The sequence below is a fragment of the Panulirus ornatus genome, chromosome 62 (genome assembly GCF_036320965.1).
Source record: "Panulirus ornatus isolate Po-2019 chromosome 62, ASM3632096v1, whole genome shotgun sequence".
In the NCBI taxonomy this organism is placed as follows: domain Eukaryota; kingdom Metazoa; phylum Arthropoda; class Malacostraca; order Decapoda; family Palinuridae; genus Panulirus; species Panulirus ornatus.
This window is the reverse complement of record NC_092285.1, coordinates 4,507,267-4,530,251: the sequence shown is the minus strand read 5'-3', so window position 1 is coordinate 4,530,251 and position 22,985 is coordinate 4,507,267. Positions and strand designations below refer to the sequence as shown.

At 43.3% G+C, this 22,985-nt stretch overlaps 1 protein-coding gene across 1 annotated transcript in view; it reads right to left on the bottom strand.

Annotated features, from left to right (window-relative positions):
* Positions 1–22,985, bottom strand: part of LOC139745698 (uncharacterized) — a 304,575-nt gene that overhangs the window by 268,479 nt on the left and 13,111 nt on the right. The gene's annotated exons all lie outside the window — the stretch shown is intronic.

The following is a 22,985-nucleotide window of genomic DNA, read 5'->3' as shown; positions in this document are numbered from 1 at the left end:
GACGCGTACATTTCCCAGGGTTAAATGGAAAGGAAATGGCATGAAACACACACGTAAGAGAAGTGAGATGGATGCCATCATGATGGAGAACACAACACAGGGATTGTACGAGAAGGATGCGATAAAAATATGGTGATAAATGAAGATTTTTCATTGAAGATACAATGTGTGTGTGTGTGTGTGTGTGTGTGTGTGTGTGTGTGAGGACGTGTTGGGAATATGGCCATGGAAAAAAAAATACAAGGGGGTTATCATGGTCGAGTGAAATATCAAGCCAGGTAGGCTGGTCGAGTGCAATATAAGGCAGTTCGAGTGTTGGTTGAGTGAGAGACCACGAGAACTGGGCTGTTTGGGTATGATAAGGCAGGCGGGCTGGTCGAGAGTTCAAGATAGATGGGCTGGTCGAGTGAGAGATCAAGATGATAGATGAGCTGGTCGAGTGAGAGATCAAGATGATAGATGAGCTGGTCGAGTGAGAGATCAAGATGATAGATGAGATGGTCGAGTGAGAGATCAAGATAGATGAGCTGGTCGAGTGAGAGATCAAGATAGATGGGCTGGTCGAGTGAGAGATCAAGATGGATGGGCTGGTCGAGTGAGAGATCAAGATAGATGGGCTGGTCGAGTGAGAGATCAAGATAGATGGGCTGGTCGAGTGAGAGATCAAGAAGATATATGGGCTGGTCGAGTGAGAGATCAAGATGGATGGGCTGGTCGAGTGAGAGATCAAGATAGATGAGGTGGTCGAGTGAGAGATCAAGAAGTTAGATGGGCTGGTCGAGTGAGAGATCAAGATGGATGGGCTGGTCGAGTGAGAGATCAAGAAGATAGATGGGCTGGTCGAGTGAGAGATCAAGAAGATAGATGGGCTGGTCGAGTGAGAGATCAAGATAGATGGGCTGGTCGAGTGAGAGATCAAGATGGATGGGCTGGTCGAGTGAGAGATCAAGATAGATGAGGTGGTCGAGTGAGAGATCAAGATAGATGGGCTGGTCGAGTGAGAGATCAAGATAGATGAGGTGGTCGAGTGAGAGATCAAGATAGATGAACTGGTCGAGTGAGAGATCAAGAAGATAGATGAGCTGGTCGAGTGAGAGATCAAGATAGATGAGCTAGTCAAGTGAGAGATCAAGATAGATGGGCTGGTCGAGTGAGAGATCAAAATAGATGGGCTGGTCGAATGAGAGATCAAGAAGATAGATGGGCTGGTCGAGTGAGAGATCAAGATGGATGGGCTGGTCGAGTGAGAGATCAAGAAGATAGATGGGCTGGTCGAGTGAGAGATCAAGATGGATGGGCTGGTCGAGTGAGAGATCAAGATGGATGGGCTGGTCGAGTGAGAGATCAAGAAGATAGATGGGCTGGTCGAGTGAGAGATCAAGATAGATGAGCTGGTCAAGTAAGAGATCAAGATAGATGGGCTGGTCGAGTGAGAGATCAAAATAGATGGGCTGGTCGAGTGAGAGATCAAGATAGATGAGGTGGTCGAGTGAGAGATCAAGATGGATGGGCTGGTCGAGTGAGAGATCAAGAAGATAGATGGACTGGTCGAGTGAGAGATCAAGATAGATGAGCTGGTCAAGTGAGAGATCAAGATAGATGGGCTGGTCGAGTGAGAGATCAAAATAGATGGGCTGGTCGAGTGAGAGATCAAGAAGATAGATGGGCTGGTCGAGTGAGAGATCAAGATGGATGGGCTGGTCGAGTGAGAGATCAAGAAGATAGATGGGCTGGTCGAGTGAGAGATCAAGATGGATGGGATGGTCGAGTGAGAGATCAAGAAGATAGATGGGCTGGTCGAGTGAGAGATCAAGAAGACAGATGGGCTGGTCGAGTGAGAGATCAAGATGGATGGGCTGGTCGAGTGAGAGATCAAGATGGATGGGCTGGTCGAGTGAGAGATCAAGATAGATGAGCTGGTCGAGTGAGAGATCAAGAAGATAGATGGGCTGGTCGAGTGAGAGCTCAAGATGGATGGGCTGGTCGAGTGAGAGATCAAGATAGATGGGCTGGTCGAGTGAGAGCTCAAGATAGATGGGCTGGTCGAGTGAGAGATCAAGATAGATGGGCTGGTCGAGTGAGAGATCAAGATAGATGGGCTGGTCGAGTGAGAGATTAAGATAGATGGGCTGGTCGAGTGAGAGATCAAGATAGATGGGCTGGTCGAGTGAGAGATCAAGAAGATAGATGGGCTGGTCGAGTGAGAGATCAAGAAGATAGATGGGCTGGTCGAGTGAGAGATCAAGATAGATGGGCTGGTCGAGTGAGAGATCAAGATGGATGGGCTGGTCGAGTGAGAGATCAAGAAGATAGATGGGCTGGTCGAGTGAGATCAAAATGGATGGGCTGGTCGAGTGAGAGATCAAGATAGATGAGGTGGTCGAACGAGAGATCAAGAAGATAGATGGGCTGGTCGAGTGAGAGATCAAGATGGATGGACTGGTCGAGTGAGAGATCAAGAAGATAGATGGGCTGGTCGAGTGAGAGATCAAGATAGATGGGCTGGTCGAGTGAGAGATCAAGATAGATGGGCTGGTCGAGTTAGAGATCAAGATAGATGAGCTGGTCGAGTGAGAGATCAAGAAGATAGATGAGCTGGTCGAGTGAGAGATCAAGATAGATGAGCTGGTCGAGTGAGAGATCAAGATAGATGGGCTGGTCGAGTGAGAGATCAAGATAGATGAGCTGGTCGAGTTAGAGATCAAGATAGATGAGCTGGTCCGAGTGAGAGATCAAGAAGATAGATGAGCTGGTCGAGTGAGAGATCAAGAAGATAGATGAGCTGGTCGAGTGAGAGATCAAGATAGACGAGCTGGTCGAGTGAGACATCAAAATAGATGGGCTGGTCGAGTGAGAGATCAAGATGATATATGAGCTGGTCGAGTGAGAGATCAAGAAGATAGATGAGCTGGTCGAGTGGGAGATCAAGATAGATGAGCTGGTCGAGTGAGAGATCAAGATAGATGAGCTGGTCGAGTGAGAGATCAAGATAGATTGGCTGGTCGAGTGAGAGATCAAGATGGATGAGCTGGTCGAGTGAGAGATCAAGATAGGTAAGCTGGTCGAGTGAGAGATCAAGAAGATAGATGAGCTGGTCGAGTGAGAGATCAAGATAGATGAGCTGGTCGAGTGAGAGATCAGGACAGATGAGCTGGTCGAGTGAGAGATCAGGACAGATGAGCTGGTCGAGTGAGAGATCAAGAAGATAGATGAGCTGGTCGAGTGAGAGATCAAGATGGATGGGCTGGTCGAGTGAGAGATCAAGAAGATAGATGGGCTGGTCGAGTGAGAGATCAAGATGGATGGGCTGGTCGAGTGAGAGATCAAGAAGATAGATGAACTGGTCGAGTGAGAGATCAAGAAGATAGATGGGCTGGTCGAGTGAGAGATGAGCTGGTCGAGTGAGAGATCAAGAAGATAGATGGGCTGGTCGAGTGAGAGATCAAGAAGACTCGTGGTCGGGTAGGCCGAGAGAGAGAGAGAGAGAGAGAGAGAGAGAGAGAGAGAGAGAGAGAGAGAGAGAGAGAGAGAGAGAGAGAGAGAGAGAGAGAGAGAGAGGCGAGAGGACACCAGCCATGTGTCAGTTTCCAAATTGCTTGGAACGCCTCACCTGCTGCTGCTGTTGCTGGCCTGACCCATGTATGCACAGGTGGTGGTGGATCGAGAAAATGATTATTCATGTCTACTGTGTTAATGCAGGACGCCAGCCCCAAAAAATTAGACAGGGAAGTAGTTTCTTCAATGTCCAAACATGTCCTGGCTTATTATCAATTGCCAGGTTTCATCTCGAGTTTTCACGTGTGACTGACGCTAATTAAGGTGTTAAGAACCGAAATAATTTTTTGAGGCAGTATATATATATATATATATATATATATATATATATATATATATATATATATATATATATATATATATATATATATATCAAGATATTCCTATGAGTCCACGGGGAAAATGAAACACGAAAAGTTCCCCAGTGCACTTTCGTGTCATAATCACATCATCAGGGGAGACACAAGAGAGAAATATAACAGTCAGTTGATATACATCGAAGAGACGAAGCTAGGACGCCATTTGGTAAACTTGTGATTGTCCAAAACTGACTGTTATATTTCTCTCTTGTGTCTCCCCTGATGATGTGATTATTACACGAAAGTGCACTTGGGAACTTTTCGTGTTTCATTTTCCCCGTGGACTCATAGGAATATATATATATATATATATATATATATATATATATATATATATATATATATATATATATATATATTCAAAGTTACCAACATTTTCACGAACCAGCCAACCCGAGGGAAGGCAACACGAACGTTCATAAATGTTACATATAAAAAAAAAATGTCGAATCTTTATTCCAGTAATAAAAACCAAAATGCTGAAATGTCCTGAAATGTCGTCCTATCTTCAGCCCTGAATATTGCACGCTAAAAATGGTGGTGATAACTTTGGACAGTTGGTTTCGTCAATAACTCACAACCTTGATCTCCTTTCCAAGAAAAAATGTAAAAGCAGTTCACTTAGTGTTATAAATATGTCTTTCTGCTTAATTAACTGTTCTCTGGCAGACGTATGCTTCATTAATTAGTCTCAACCTACACCGTAATCAACGAGGAATAATATAAACTCGTCCAATATACAGAAATACATGAAAATAATGCTGTAATCATGCGTTATTAACACTAGACTCTGGGAAAACCCTTGGGTAACAGTAAATTGCTCCAGGACGATCCATATTTGACCCTTACTTCTTGCGTTACTTATTTCTTGCGTTATTTATTAGTTGCGTTATTTATTTCTTGCGTTATTTATCTCTTGCGTTATTCATTTCTTGCGTTATCTGTTTCTTCGTTATTCATCTCTTGCGTTATCTATTTCTTGCGTTATTTATCTCTTGCGTTATCTATTTCTTCGTTATTCATCTCTTGCGTTATCTATTTCTTGCGTTATCTCTTGCGTTATTCATTTCTTGCGTTATCTATTTCTTCGTTATTCATCTCTTGCGTTATCTATTTCTTGCGTTATTCATCTCTTGCGTTATCTTTTTCTTCGTTATTCATCTCTTGCGTTATCTATTTCTTGCGTTATTTATCTCTTGCGTTATTCATTTCTTGCGTTATCTTTTTCTTCGTTATTCATCTCTTGCGTTATCTATTTCTTGCGTTATTCATCTCTTGCGTTATCTTTTTCTTCGTTATTCATCTCTTGCGTTATCTATTTCTTGCGTTATTCATCTCTTGCGTTATCTTTTTCTTCGTTATTCATCTCTTGCGTTATCTATTTCTTGCGTTATTTATCTCTTGCGTTATTCATTTCTTGCGTTATTTATCTTCACTGACATATTTTAACAGTTTAGCCACGCATCGCAAACAGCCATAAATAACGAGTTATTTTGTTTGGCATTGTTTGTGTCATGTTAAGAGAACATAATAACAGTGGGTGAGCGTGAGTTAGAACAGTGGGTGAGCGTGGGTTAGAAGAGTAGCTGAGCGTGAGTTAGAACAGTGGGTGAGCGTGAGTTAGAACAGTTGGTAAGCGTGAGTTAGAACAGTGGGTGAGCGTGAGTTAGAACAGTTGGTTAGCGTGAGCTAGAACAGTAGCTGAGCGTGAGTTAGAACAGTTGGTGAGCGTGAGTTAGAACAGTAGCTGAGCGTGAGTTAGAACAGTTGGTTAGCGTGAGTTAGAACACTGGGTGAGCGTGAGTTAGAACAGTTGGTGAGCGTGAGTTAGAACAGTGGGTGAGCGTGAGTTAGAACAGTAGCTGAGCGTGAGTTAGAACAGTTGGTGAGCGTGAGTTAGAACAGTAGCTGAGCGTGAGTTAGTTGGTGAGCGTGAGTTAGAACAGTGGGTGCGCGTGGGTTAGAACAGTGGGTGAGCGTGAGTTAGAACAGTTGGTGAGCGGGAGTTAGAACAGTGGGTGAGCGTGAGTTAGAACAGTAGCTGAGCGTGAGTTAGAACAGTTGGTAAGCGTGAGTTAGAACAGTAGCTGAGCGTGAGTTAGAACAGTTGGTGAGCGTGAGTTAGAACAGTGTGTGAGCGTGAGTTAGAACAGTTGGTGAGCGTGAGTTAGAACAGTTGGTGAGCGTGAGCTAGAACAGTGGGTGAGCGTGGGTTAGAAGAATAGCTGAGCGTGAGTTAGAACAGTTGGTTAGCGTGAGTTAGAACAGTGGGTGAGCGTGAGTTAGAACAGTTGGTTAGCGTGAGTTAGAACAGTGGGTGAGCGTGAGTTAGAACAGTTGGTGAGCGTGAGTTAGAACAGTAGCTGAGCGTGAGTTAGAACAGTTGGTTAGCGTGAGTTAGAACAGTTGGTGAGCGTGAGTTAGAACAGTGGGTGAGCGTGGGTTAGAACAGTTGGTGAGCGTGAGTTAGAACAGTAGCTGAGCGTGAGTTAGAACAGTAGCTTAGCGTGAGTTAGAACAGTTGGTGAGCGTGAGTTAGAACAGTTGGTGAGCGTGAGTTAGAACAGTTGGTGAGCGTGAGTTAGAACAGTTGGTGAGCGTGAGTTAGAACAGTAGCTGAGCGTGAGTTAGAACAGTAGCTGAGCGTGAGTTAGAACAGTTGGTGAGCGTGAGTTAGAACAGTTGGTGAGCGTGAGTTAGAACAGTAGCTGAGCGTGAGTTAGAACAGTTGGTGAGCGTGAGTTAGAACAGTTGGTGAGCGTGAGTTAGAACAGTTGGTGAGCGTGAGTTAGTTGGTGAGCGTGAGTTAGAACAGTTGGTGAGCGTGAGTTAGAACAGTTGGTGAGCGTGAGTTAGAACAGTAGCTGAGCGTGAGTTAGAACAGTAGCTGAGCGTGAGTTAGAACAGTTGGTGAGCGTGAGTTAGAACAGTTGGTGAGCGTGAGTTAGAACAGTAGCTGAGCGTGAGTTAGAACAGTTGGTGAGCGTGCGTTAGAACAGTTGGTGAGCGTGAGTTAGAACAGGAGCTGAGCGTGAGTTAGAACATTATATTGTAATATACGATATGTAATAAGGAGATGGTGGGTGCTGGCCTGCTGTTCAACTTTGTCTAAACTCTAACAAAAGGAAAAAGTCTGGAGGAGAAATAAATAAAAAAATAAAGTGGAATTACGAATTACATACAATAGTTTTCCATAAATATGACAATTAAATTTAACCTATGATGGCCATGATCGGTCGAATTTGACCTTATGTTTTTAAGTCAATTTTTTCAGCGTGTAAAGACAGAAAATTCCATCGGCCACACCAGAAATGGTGGACTCGTTCAGCTGAAGTTCAAATGCTTTCTGCTGAAGCTGAAGTTCAAATGATTTCTGCTGAAGCTCAAGTTCAAATAGTTTCTGCTGAAGCTGAAGTTCAAATGATTTCTGCTGAAGCTCAAGTTCAAATAGTTTCTGCTGAAGCTGAAGTTCAAGTGGTTTCTGCTGAAGCTGAAGTTCAAGTGGTTTCTGCTGAAGCTGAAGTTCAAATGGTTTCTGCTGAAGCTGAAGTTCAAATGGTTTCTGCTGAAGCTGAAGTTCAAATGGTTTCTGCTGAAGCTGAAGTTCAAATGGTTTCTGCTGAAGCTGAAGTTCAAATGGTTTCTGCTGAAGCTGAAGTTAAAATAGTTTCTGCTGAAGCTGAACTTCAAATGGTTTCTGCTTAAGTTGAAGTTCAAATGGTTTCTGCTGAAGCTGAAGTTGAAATGGTTTCTGCTGAAGCTGAAGTTCAAATAGTTTCTGCTGAAGCTGAAGTTCAAATAGTTTCTGCTGAAGCTGAAATAGTTTCTGCTGAAGCTGAAGCTCAAATGGTTTCTGCTGAAGCTGAAGTTCAAATGGTTTCTGCTGAAGCTGAAGTTCAAATAGTTTCTGCTGAAGCTGAAATGGTTTCTGCTGAAGCTGAAATTCAAATGGTTTCGTTTCGCTGCCAAAATGACCTCCGTCACCAACCCTGCCAGGCCATGGCGATTAAAAAAAGGAACATCCACTTCGATATTGTGGCTCAAGAAACCTACGCCGGAGTTATTGTGGAGCCAAGGTGGACATGGTGGAGGGCGTTTAAAACACACACACACACACACACACGTGCCTTTAATGGTGAAACCTCGTTGAAAACACAATGAGGGTCTTCTTAACTGTGTCTCGCGCCATGACAGATGGTACACGAGTGGGTTTCTACCCAAAGGTTTATTTTTTCTATTTATTCATTTATATAGTTATCTAATGGCGCCACCTTCAATATCACGTTAAATTATCGATGAAATTGCATCGGTTTTCTAAAGATGCATTGCCCCTTTAAGAAGGTCTTCGCCCCGAGTATGGTCCACACATGGGTGGTCTTCCTCCTCGCCCCGAGTATGGCCCACACATGAGTGGTCTTCTTCCTCGCCCCGAGTATGGCCCACACATGGGTGGTCTTCTTCCTCACCCCGAGTATGGCCCACACATGGATGGTCTTCCTTGACCCGAGTACGGTCCACACATGGGTGGTCTTCCTCCTCGCCCCGAGTATGGTCCACACATGGGTGGTCTTCTTCCTCGCCCCGAGTATGGCCCACACATGGGTGGTCTTCCTCCTCGCCCCGAGTATGGTCCACACATGGGTGGTCTTCCTCACCCCGAGTATGGCCCACACATGGGTGGTCTTCTTCCTCGCCCCGAGTATGGTCCACACATGGGTGGTCTTCTTCCTCGCCACGAGTATGGCCCACACATGGGTGGTCTTCCTCCTCGCCCCGAGTATGGCCCACACATGGGTGGTCTTCCTCACCCCGAGTATGGCCCACACATGGGTGGTCTTCTTCCTCACCCCGAGTATGGCCCACACATGGGTGGTCTTCTTCCTCACCCCGAGTATGGTCCACACATGGGTGGTCTTCCTCCTCGCCCCGAGTATGGCCCACACATGGGTGGTCTTCTTCCTCACCCCGAGTATGGTCCACACATGGGTGGTCTTCTTCCTCGCCACGAGTATGGCCCACACATGGGTGGTCTTCCTCCTCACCCCGAGTATGGTCCACACATGGGTGGTCTTCCTCCTCGCCCCGAGTATGGCCCACACATGGGTGGTCTTCCTCCTCGCCCCGAGTATGGCCCACACATGGGTGGTCTTCCTCACCCCGAGTATGGCCCACACATGGGTGGTCTTCTTCCTCGACCCGAGTATGGTCCACACATTTGTGGTCTTCCTCCTCGCCCCGAGTATGGTCCACACATGGGTGGTCTTCCTCCTCGCCCCGAGTATGGTCCACACATGGGTGGTCTTCCTCACCCCGAGTATGGTCCACACATGGGTGGTCTTCCTCCTCGCCCCGAGTATGGTCCACACATGGGTGGTCTTCCTCCTCGCCCCGAGTATGGTCCACACATGGGTGGTCTTCCTCCTCGCCCCGAGTATGGTCCACACATGGGTGGTCTTCCTCCTCGCCCCGAGTATGGTCCACACATGGGTGGTCTTCCTCCTCACCCGAGTATGGTCCACACATGGGTGGTCTTCCTCCTCGCCCCGAGTATGGTCCACACATGGGTGGTCTTCTTCCTCGCCCCGAGTATGGCCCACACATGGGTGGTCTTCCTCCTCGCCCCGAGTATGGTCCACACATGGGTGGTCTTCCTCCTCGCCCCGAGTATGGTCCACACATGGGTGGTCTTCCTCCTCGCCCCGAGTATGGCCCACACATGGGTGGTCTTCCTCCTCGCCCCGAGTATGGTCCAGACATGGGTGGTCTTCCTCACCCCGATTATGGTCCACACATGGGTGGTCTTCCTCCTCGCCCCGAGTATGGTCCACACATGGGTGGTCTTCCTCCTCGCCCCGAGTATGGTCCACACATGGGTGGTCTTCCTCCTCACCCGAGTATGGTCCACACATGGGTGGTCTTCCTCCTCGCCCCGAGTATGGCGTTATGCAGCTGCTTCCCACAGTTTGTGTGGGTAGACCCACCACTCGAGGATCTTCCATCATGATGTCTTCTTCTTCCCTGAACCAACTAAGTTGTGGAATGATCTTCCTTCTTTGGGTCCTATGGCTTCCTTTCTTTGGTCTTTCCTTTTCTTTCATATGGCCTTCCTTCCTTCCTTCCTTCTTTGGTCTTTCCTTTTCTTTCATATGGCCTTCCTTCCTTCCTTCTTTGGTCTTTCCTTTTCTTTCATATGGCCTTCCTTCCTTCCTTCTTCTTTGGTCTTTCCTTTTCTTTCATATGGCCTTCCTTCCTTCCTTCCTTCTTTGGTCTTTCTTTTTCTTTCATATGGCCTTCCTTCCTTCCTTCTTTGGTCTTTCCTTTTCTTTCATATGGCCTTCCTTCCTTCCTTCCTTCTTTGATCTTTCTTTTTCTTTCATATGGCCTTCCTTCCTTCCTTCCTTCCTTCCTTCTTTGGTCTTTTCTTTCATATGGCCTTCCTTCCTTCATTGGTCTTTCCTTTTCTTTCATATGGCCTTCCTTCCTTCATGAAGCAGGTCCACCAACACCCACTGATGAATGCTCACAATCTTTTCCTTCAACCCACATAATCTTGGTTGAGCCATGTTTTCCCTGTGCCTCTTCATTAACTTATAATTAATGTTACAATAATTTAACCTAAGCTTGTCATCTCGGCCTGTTTCATAAATTCAACCTAACCTAACCCAATAACCTCGGTGTATTTAACAAAGTCAACCTAATATAACCCAATAACCTCGGTGTATTTAACAAAGTCAACCTAATATAACCCAATAACCTCGGTGTATTTAACAAAGTCAACCTAATATAACCCAATAACCTCGGTGTATTTAACAAAGTCAACCTAATATAACCCAATAACCTCGGTGTATTTAACAAAGTCAACCTAATATAACCCAATAACCTCGGTGTATTTAACAAAGTCAACCTAATAAAGCCTGTTTTAGATTCACCCTAACATTATAATGTGATGTTAACTCGTCTTACAGACTAGCTTAATGAAGTGACCTTAGCTGGTTTAACATATCTAACCTAACCTAACCTAACCTAACCTAACCTAACCTAACCTAACATTATAATGTGATGTTAACTCGTCTTACAGACTAGCTTAGTGAAGTGACCTTAGCTGGTTTAACATATCTAACCTAACCTAACCTAACATTATAATGTGATGTTAACTCGTCTTACAGACTAGCTTAGTGAAGTGACCTTAGCTGGTTTAACATATCTAACCTAACCTAACCTAACATTATAATGTGATGTTAACTCGTCTTACAGACTAGCTTAGTGAAGTGACTTTAGCTGGTTTAACATATCTAACCTAACCTAACCTAACATTATAATGTGATGTTAACTCGTCTTACAGACTAGCTTAATGAAGTGACCTTAGCTGGTTTAACATATCTAACCTAACCTAACCTAACATTATAATGTGATGTTAACTCGTCTTACAGACTAGCTTAATGAAGTGACCTTAGCTGGTTTAACATATCTAACCTAACCTAACCTAACCTAACCTAACATTATAATGTGATGTTAACTCGTCTTACAGACTAGCTTAGTGAAGTGACCTTAGCTGGTTTAACATATCTAACCTAACCTAACCTAACATTATAATGTGATGTTAACTCGTCTTACAGACTAGCTTAATGAAGTGACCTTAGCTGGTTTAACATATCTAACCTAACCTAACCTAACATTATAATGTGATGTTAACTCGTCTTACAGACTAGCTTAGTGAAGTGACCTTAGCTGGTTTAACATATCTAACCTAACCTAACCTAATATTATAATGTGATGTTAACTCGTCTTACAGACTAGCTTAATGAAGTGACCTTAGCTGGTTTAACATATCTAACCTAACCTAACCTAACATTATAATGTGATGTTAACTCGTCTTACAGACTAGCTTAGTGAAGTGACCTTAGCTGGTTTAACATATCTAACCTAACCTAACCTAACATTATAATGTGATGTTAACTCGTCTTACAGACTAGCTTAGTGAAGTGACCTTAGCTGGTTTAACATATCTAACCTAACCTAACCTAACATTATAATGTGATGTTAACTCGTCTTACAGACTAGCTTAGTGAAGTGACCTTAGCTGGTTTAACATATCTAACCTAACCTAACCTAACATTATAATGTGATGTTAACTCGTCTTACAGACTAGCTTAATGAAGTGACCTTAGCTGGTTTAACATATCTAACCTAACCTAACCTAACATTATAATGTGATGTTAACTCGTCTTACAGACTAGCTTAGTGAAGTGACCTTAGCTGGTTTAACATATCTAACCTAACCTAACCTAACATTATAATGTGATGTTAACTCGTCTTACAGACTAACTTAATGAAGTGACCTTAGCTGGTTTAACATATCTAACCTAACCTAACCTAACATTATAATGTGATGTTAACTCGTCTTACAGACTAGCTTAGTGAAGTGACCTTAGCTGGTTTAACATATCTAACCTAACCTAACCTAACATTATAATGTGATGTTAACTCGTCTTACAGACTAGCTTAGTGAAGTGACCTTAGCTGGTTTAACATATCTAACCTAACCTAACCTAACATTATAATGTAATGTTAACTCGTCTTACAGACTAGCTTAGTGAAGTGACCTTAGCTGGTTTAACATATCTAACCTAACCTAACCTAACATTATAATGTGATGTTAACTCGTCTTACAGACTAGCTTAATGAAGTGACCTTAGCTGGTTTAACATATCTAACCTAACCTAACCTAACATTATAATGTGATGTTAACTCGTCTTACAGACTAGCTTAATGAAGTGACCTTAGCTGGTTTAACATATCTAACCTAACCTAACCTAACATTATAATGTGATGTTAACTCGTCTTACAGACTAGCTTAGTGAAGTGACCTTAGCTGGTTTAACATATCTAACCTAACCTAACATTATAATGTGATGTTAACTCGTCTTACAGACTAGCTTAGTGAAGTGACTTTAGCTGGTTTAACATATCTAACCTAACCTAACCTAACATTATAATGTGATGTTAACTCGTCTTACAGACTAGCTTAGTGAAGTGACCTTAGCTGGTTTAACATATCTAACCTAACCTAACCTAACATTATAATGTGATGTTAACTCGTCTTACAGACTAGCTTAATGAAGTGACCTTAGCTGGTTTAACATATCTAACCTAACCTAACCTAACATTATAATGTGATGTTAACTCGTCTTACAGACTAGCTTAGTGAAGTGACCTTAGCTGGTTTAACATATCTAACCTAACCTAACCTAACATTATAATGTGATGTTAACTCGTCTTACAGACTAGCTTAATGAAGTGACCTTAGCTGGTTTAACATATCTAACCTAACCTAACCTAACATTATAATGTGATGTTAACTCGTCTTACAGACTAGCTTAGTGAAGTGACCTTAGCTGGTTTAACATATCTAACCTAACCTAACCTAACATTATAATGTGATGTTAACTCGTCTTACAGACTAGCTTAGTGAAGTGACCTTAGCTGGTTTAACATATCTAACCTAACCTAACCTAACATTATAATGTGATGTTAACTCGTCTTACAGACTAGCTTAGTGAAGTGACCTTAGCTGGTTTAACATATCTAACCTAACCTAACCTAACATTATAATGTGATGTTAACTCGTCTTACAGACTAGCTTAGTGAAGTGACCTTAGCTGGTTTAACATATCTAACCTAACCTAACCTAACATTATAATGTGATGTTAACTCGTCTTACAGACTAGCTTAGTGAAGTGACCTTAGCTGGTTTAACATATCTAACCTAACCTAACCTAACATTATAATGTGATGTTAACTCGTCTTACAGACTAGCTTAGTGAAGTGACCTTAGCTGGTTTAACATATCTAACCTAACCTAACCTAACATTATAATGTGATGTTAACTCGTCTTACAGACTAGCTTAGTGAAGTGACTTTAGCTGGTTTAACATATCTAACCTAACCTAACCTAACATTATAATGTGATGTTAACTCGTCTTACAGACTAGCTTAGTGAAGTGACCTTAGCTGGTTTAACATATCTAACCTAACCTAACCTAACATTATAATGTGATGTTAACTCGTCTTACAGACTAGCTTAATGAAGTGACCTTAGCTGGTTTAACATATCTAACCTAACCTAACCTAATCTAACCTAACCTAATCTAACCTAACCTAACCTAACCTAATCTAACCTAATCTAACCTAATCTAACCTAACCTAATCTAACCTAACCTAACTCGACTTGTTTTAGATGCAATTTTAACTTAACATCCTGACTTGAGAAGGCTTTACCTAGAAACCTTAACTCGTTTAACATATTCAACCTAAATTAACCTAATGGTCTTAGCTTGTTCTCTAGGTGAAGATGCATCTACATGAATATTCATAATCAACGGAGGTTAAATCTATTTGGTTCATGTTGTACATGATTAATGGAGGTTAAATCTATTAGGTTCATGTTGTACATGATTAACGAAGGTTAAATCTATTTGGTTCATGTTGTACATGATTAACGAAGGTTAAATCTATTTGGTTCATGTTGTACATGATTAACGAAGGTTAAATTCATTTAGTTCATGTTGTATTGCCATAGTTTTGCCAACATGGCCTAACATAACCACAGTGTTGGACGTGTTCGCTGTAACATTCAACATGAACACATCTTACAACCAAACATTCACTTGATTCGTTATGTTTATCTAAATCATTTTCTTTTCGTAGTCAAGGATATGGTTAAACGAGGACATGGGCGCCATGATGGCTTCCTTCCTTTACGTATATGTCAAACAACGTAAAATGCTTCCATTTTAAACACATGATCTCAATTCATTACCAACCAGATGTCTTTTATCCAAGAACCATTTCTTCTTGACCAAATATATATAGAGAGACTGGTGGTCCATGTGTCTTAATGACCCATTCGAGGAAACTATGACGAAAACTACCATCCCAGACGTCAGAAATTAACTTGTATCAATATACGAAAGCGCAATCATGTCATGTTTTTAATGGCCCTCACAAACCATGGCTGGTGTCACACCTGCAACACAGTAAACACAAGCTATGGATGTGGAATTTTCCTTAATGATAATTTAGAATTATTGTTTACGTATGGAAATTAATTATGTGGCTCTTAGCGTTCCATCCACGGGCCGCCCAAGGTCGAACGTATGGGTTCGAATCCTGGTTGCGGCAGTCGGTTCACAGTCAACCCAGCTGTTCATCCAGACTTTGGGATTGGTCGCTCTATATATATATATATATATATATATATATATATATATATATATATATATATATATATATATATATATATATATATAGTGTTAATGGAATGGCCTTAATCAAGGCCTCAATTACCCATGCCTTCTCAACCAACATAAAAAATGAAAAAAAAATCTTCCTTGTCTACATAGAAACAAGATAGTAATAATTACACTAAAAAGAGTAATTAAGACATAAACCAAACCATTGTTAGGAATGTTACAGTGACTTAATCATGAGACAACGTATCATTTTGACTAACAAATGTGTCATAATAAAGACGTGTTGATGCCAGGGTAAACCCGCCGCCATTAACCGTGTTATGTTACAGAGAAGAGGAAAGGAATTCGGGTGTTAACAAGGTTAATATTGACCCCCTAAAAGCCCATGACAGTAAGCCCACCGACCGGGAAACCAGGGAAGCCGCTGTGTCCCTTACGACCCTGAAACAGAGAAACCGCCATTAATGTGGTCAACGACGAGACGAGACGACCCTCAGTGTTCTCGATGACTCAACCCTGAACTACTGACGGAGGGCTCCAGCAGGGCGCCAAACAATGACCCATATTTGTCTTCCTTTTTTTAATGAATTTCATCCAAATTTCACGCAAATTCATTGAATAAAGGCATAACTAAATCTTAAGCAAGGAATAGCCAATGAGAGGAGAGGGTTTTACGAGGGGAAAACATCGTTTTTCAAGTGAAATACATGAATGTATTGAGGGGCGACATCTGTCGGCGCGCCACTGAACCTCGCGTCTATACTGGATTAATCCTTCCCTCAAAGCCCAAGTCATCGCCATTTTTTAAGTAAACCATTATTGTAACCACTATAGCCCTCCGTGTGGAGTAAGGGGCCTCCACTGACATAATTAATGGGAGTTAATTACCAACTTAACTTGGCCGTAAGCAATGTAAGCCCAGATTATATAAGATTAAGGCTCAGATCCGCCATTATATTAAATGGTTAATATAAAGTATTAGTTAGCTACGTGAATAACCAGCTGTTTATGTGTGCCATTATATATATATCAATGACTGAAATCAATAAATATTGTGTTATTACACACACACACACACACACACACACACACACACACACACACACACATACACACACACACACACACACACGACCCAGGACATAAATAGATCAATTATTTTCAATAATTTCCTAACATTGTACCATAATGGCGGACTGGGGAAATAAAAATTATAGTCCAGCCTCGCCATCACACAGTGTTACAGAAACGCTCACATCGAATGACGTCATGGTGGCCCCCGTTATTACAAATACGTCAATACAAACAACGGTGAATTTCGTAAGTGACAAACATATAGTCGAAAAAACAACACAAAGATATATTGATGAATTTGTTTTTAGTGTAATGTAACACAAATCTAGAACCTGGAATATGATTGTCTGCCCTCAAGTTACACACACACACACACACACAAACTTGTGTCTCCATCTCAGGTGTTATACTACACCCTAGTGTCCCCAACTCAGGTGTTATACTACACCCTAGTGTCTCCACCTCACGTGTTATACTACACCCTAGTGTCCCCACCTCACGTGTTATACTACACCCTAGTGTCCCCAACTCAGGTGTTACACTAGACCCTAGTGTCTACACCTCAGGTGTTATACTACACCTCTAGTGTCCCCACCTCAGGTGTTACACTACACCCTAGTGTCCCCACCTCACGTGTTATACTACACCCTAGTGTCCCCAACTCAGGTTATACTACACCCTAGTGTCCCCACCTCAGGTGTTATACTACACCCTAGTGTCCCCACCTCAGGTGTTACACTAGACCCTAGTGTCTACACCTCAGGTGTTATACTACACCTCTAGTGTCCCCACCTCAGGTGTTACACTACACCCTAGTGTCCCCACCTCACGTGTTATACTACACCCTAGTGTCCCCAACTCAGGTGTTATACTACCCCCTAGTGTCCCCACCTCACGTGTTATACTACACCCTAGTGTCCCCACCTCAGGTGTATACTATACCCTAGTGTCTACACCTCACGTGTTATACTACACCTTAGTGTCCCCAACTCACGTGTTATACTACACCCTAGTGTCCCCACCTCAGGTGTTATACTACACCCTAGTATCCCCACCTCACGTGTTATACTACACCCTAGTGTCCCCACCTCACGTGTTATACTACACCCTAGTGTCCACAACTCAGGCGTTATACTACACCCTAGTGTCCCCACCTCACGTGTTATACGACACCCTTGTGTCCCCACCTCAGGTGTTATACTACACCCTAGTATCCCTAACTCAGGTGTTATACTACACCCTAGTGTCCCCACCTAAGGTGTATACTACACCCTAGTGTCCCCACCTCACGTGTTATACTACACCCTAGTGTCCCCACCTCAGGTGTTATACTACACCCTAGTGTCCCCACCTCAGGTGTTATACTACACCCTAGTGTCCCCCTCAGGTGTTATACTACACCCTAGTGTCCCCACCTCAGGTGTTATACTACACCCTAGTGTCCCCACCTCAGGTGTTAATACTACACCCTAGTGTCCCCACATCACGTGTTATACTACACCCTAGTGTCCCCACCTCACATGTTATACTACACCCTAATGTTCCCACCTCGTGTTATACTATACCCTAGTGTCCCCAACTCAGGTGTTATACTACACCCTAGTGTCCTCACCACAGGTGTTATACTACACCCTAGTGTCCCCAACTCAGGTGTTATACTACACCTAGTGTCCCCACCTCACGTGTTATACTACACCCTGATGTCCCCACCTCAGGTGTTATACTACACCGAGTGTCCCCAACTCAGGTGTTATACTACACCTAGTGTCCCCACCTCAGGTGTTATACTACAACCTAGTGTCCCCATCTCAGGTGTTATACTACACCCTAGTGTCCCCACCTCAGGTGTAAAACTACATCTAGAGTCCCCACCTCACGTGTTATACTACACCCTAGTGTCCCCACCTCAGGTGTTATACTGCACCTAGTGTCCCCACCTCAGGTGTTTTACTACACCTAGTGTCCCCACCTCACGTGTTATACTACACCTAGTGTCCCCACCTCACGTGTTATACTACACCCTAGTGTCCCCACCTCAGGTGTTATAGGTGTTATACTACACCTAGTGTCCCCACCTCAGGTGTTATACTACACCCTAGAGTCCCTACCTCACGTGTTATACTACACCCTAGTGTCCCCACCTCAACTGTTATACTACACCCTAGTGTCCCCACCTCACATGTTATACTACACCCAAGTATCCCCCATCTCAGGTGTTATACTACACCTAGTGTCCCCACCTCAGGTGTTATACTACACCCTAGAGTCCCTACCTCACGTGTTATACTACACCCTAGTGTCCCCACCTCAACTGTTATACTACACCCTAGTGTCCCCACCTCACATGTTATACTACACCCAAGTATCCCCCATCTCAGGTGTTATACTACACCCTAGTGTCCCCACCTCACGTGTTATACTATACCTAGTGTCCCCACCTCACGTGTTATACTACACCTCGTGTCCACACCTCAGGTGTTATACTACTCCCGAGTGTCCCCACCTCGTGTTATACTACACCCTAGTGTCCCCACCTCAGGTGTTATACTACAACCTAGTGTCCTCACTCCAGGTGTTATAATACACCCTAGTGTCCCTAACTCAGGTGTTATACTACACCCTAGTGTCCCCAACTCAGGTTATACTACACCTTAGTGTCCCCAACTCAGGTGTTATACTTCTCCCTAGTGTCCCCACCCCAGGTGTTATACAACACCCTAGTGTCCCCACCCCAGGTGTTATACTACACCATAGTGTCCCACCCTAGTGTCCCCAACTCAGGTGTTATACTACAAAATGGCGGTCCCCAAACAACGCGCTAGATGGTCCCCAGAGAACGTGACAGGTGGGATCCCCAGACAACTTAGGAGGTAGGTCCCCAGACAAGGTGATAGGTGGGTCCCCAGACAACTTAGGAGGTAGGTCCCCAGACAAGGTGATAGGTGGGTCCCCAGACAACGTCGGGGCTGGGTCCCCAGACAAGGTGATAGGTGGGTCCCCAGACAACGTCGGGGCTGGGTCCCCAGACAAGGTGATAGGTGGGTCCCCAGACAACGTCGGGGCTGGGTCCCCAGACAAGGTGATAGGTGGGTCCCCAGACAACGTCGGGGCTGGGTCCCCAGACAAGGTGATAGGTGGGTCCCCAGACAACGTCGGGGCTGGGTCCCCAGACAACGTGGCAGGTAGGTACCAGAGAACGTGATAGGTGGGTCCCCAGAGAACGTGATAGGTGGGTCCCCAGAGAACGTGATAGGTGGGTCCCCAGAGAACGTGATAGGTGGGTCCCCAGAGAACATGGGAGGTGGGTCCCCAGAGAACGTGGGAGGTGGGTCCCCAGAGAACGTGGGAGGTGGGTCCCCAGAGAACGTGATAGGTGGGTCCCCAGAGAACATGGGAGGTGGGTCCCCAGAGAACGTGATAGGTGGGTCCCCAGAGAACATGGGAGGTGGGTCCCCAGAGAACGTGGCAGGTAGGTACCAGATGATCAAACATAAGGAGAGTACACAGTACACCCACACGACACTCTACAAGCTCATAATGTATATATATATATATATATATATATATATATATATATATATATATATATATATATATATATATATATATACAGAGAAAGATCTTACAATCCGATTTCTGGAAGTACACTTGATGCACACAAGCCATGCAGCTAAGACTAGCAATTCAAATCCTCAACACATGGTGTTGTGTTACTAGCAACTCAAAACATGGTGCGTTGTGACTAGCAACTCAAATACTCACAACACGGTGTGTTACTAGCAACTCAAATACTCAAAACATGGTGTTGTGTTGCTAGCAACTCAAAACATGGTGCGTTGTGACTAGCAACACACTCAAAACATGGTATGTTGTGACTAGCAACTCAAATAATCAAAACATGGTGTGTTGTGTTACTAGCAACTCAAAACATGTAATGTTGTGACTAGCAACTCAAATACTCAAAACATGGTATGTTGTGACTAGCAACTCAAATAATAAAAACATGGTATGTTGTGACTAGCAACTCAAATAATAAAAACATCGTGTTGTGTTACTAGCAACTCAAATACTCAAAACATGGTACGTTGTTACTAGCAACTCAAATACTCAAAACATGGTATGTTGTTATTAGCAACTCAAATACTCAAAACTTGGTATGTTGTTTCTAGCAACTCAAAACATTGTATGTTGTTACTAGCAACTCAAATACTCGAAATTCGGTATGCTTCACTGGCAACTCAATAGATGTTGTCAGTAGCAACTCAAATGATGGAGGTTGTCACTAGCAACTAGCAACTAAAACACTCAAAACACGGTGTGTTGTTATGGGCCAACACTCATCACATGAGCGTCGTTAGAAGCAACTCAAAACATGGGTGTCACAAGCAACTCAAGTACACCTATACATTGGGTGTGTTAACACTAGCAACTCAAATGCTCTACTAATGGTTGTGTAGCCTCTAGCAACTCAAATGCTCTACTAGACATGGTTGTGTTGACACTAGCAACACAAATGCTCTACTAGACATGATTGTGTTGACACTAGCAACTCAAATGCTCTACTAGACATGATTGTGTTGACACTAGCAACTCAAATGCTCTACTAGACATGATTGTGTTGACACTAGCAACTCAAATGCTCTACTAGACATGATTGTGTTGACACTAGCAACTCAAATGCTCTACTAGACATGGTTATGTTGACACTAGCAACTCAAATGCTCTACTAGACATGGCTGTGTTGACACTAGCAACACAAATGCTCTACTAGACATGATTGTGTTGACACTAGCAACTCAAATGCTCTACTAGACTTGGGTGTGCTGACACTAGCAACTTAAATGCTCTACTAGACATGATTGTGTTGACACTAGCAACTCAAATGCTCTACTAGACATGGTTATGTTGACACTAGCAACTCAAATGCTCTACTAGACATGGCTGTGTTGACACTAGCAACACAAATGCTCTACTAGACATGATTGTGTTGACACTAGCAACTCAAATGCTCTACTAGACTTGGGTGTGCTGACACTAGCAACTTAAATGCTCTACTAGACATGATTGTGTTGACACTAGCAACACAAATGCTCTACTAGGCATGGTTGTGTTGACCTAGCAACTCAAATGCTCTACCAGACATGATTGTGTTGACACTAGCAACTCAAATGCTCTACCAGACATGATTGTGTTGACACTAGCAACTCAAATGCTCTACTACACATGGTTGTGTTGACACTAGCAACTCAAATGCTCTACTACACATGGTTGTGTTGACACAAGCAACTCAAATGCTCTACTAGACATGGTTATGTTGACACTAGCAACTCAAATGCTCTACCAGACACGGTTGTGTTGACACTAGCAACTCAAATGCTCTACTAGACATGGTTGTGTTGACACAAGCAACTCAAATGCTCTACCAGACATGATTGTGTTGACACTAGCAACTCAAATGCTCTACTAGACATGGTTGTGTTGACACTAGCAACTCAAATGCTCTACCAGACATGATTGTGTTGACACTAGCAACTCAAATGCTCTACTACACATGGTTGTGTTGACACTAGCAACTCAAATGCTCTACTACACATGGTTGTGTTGACACAAGCAACTCAAATGCTCTACTAGACATGGTTATGTTGACACTAGCAACTCAAATGCTCTACCAGACACGGTTGTGTTGACACTAGCAACTCAAATGCTCTACTAGACATGGTTGTGTTGACACTAGCAACTCAAATGCTCTACTACACATGATTGTGTTGACACTAGCAACTCAAATGCTCTACCAGACACGGTTGTGTTGACACTAGCAACTCAAATGCTCTACTACACATGGGTGTGTTGACACTAGCAACTCAAATGCTCTACTAGACATAGTTGTGTTGACACTAGCAACTCAAATGCTCTACCAGACACGGTTGTGTTGACACTAGCTACTCTAATGCTCTACTAGACATGACTGTGTTGATACTAGCAACTCAAATGCTCTACCAGACACGGTTGTGTTGACACTAGCAACTCAAATGCTCTACCAGACACGGTTGTGTTGACACTAGCAACTCAAATGCTCTGCTACACATGGGTGTGTTGACACTAGCAACTCAAATGCTCTACAAGACATGATTGTGTTGACACTAGCAACTCAAATGCTCTGCTACACATGGTTGTGTTGACACTAGCAACTCAAATGCTCTACTAGACATGATTGTGTTGACACTAGCAACTCAAATGCTCTACTAGACATGACTGTGTTGACACTAGCAACGCAAATGCTCTACTAAACATGGTTGTGTTGACACTAGCAACTCAAATGCTCTTCTAATGGTTGTGTTGACACTAGCAACTCAAATGCTCTACTTAACATGAGTGTGTTGACACTAGCAACTCAAATGCTCTACTACACATAGTCGTGTTGACATTAGCAACACAAATGCTCTACTACACATGGTTGTGCTGACACTAGCAACTCAAATGCTCTACTAGACATGGTTGTGTTGACACTAGCAACTCAAATGCTCTACCAGACACGGTTGTGTTGACACTAGCAACACAAATGCTCTACTAGACATGGTTGTGCTGACACTAGCAACTCAAATGCTCTTCTAATGGTTGTGTTGACACTAGCAACACAAATGCTCTACTAGACATGGTTGTGTTGACACTAGCAACTCAAATGCTCTTCTAATGGTTGTGTTGACACTAGCAACACAAATGCTCTACTAGACATGGTTGTGTTGAC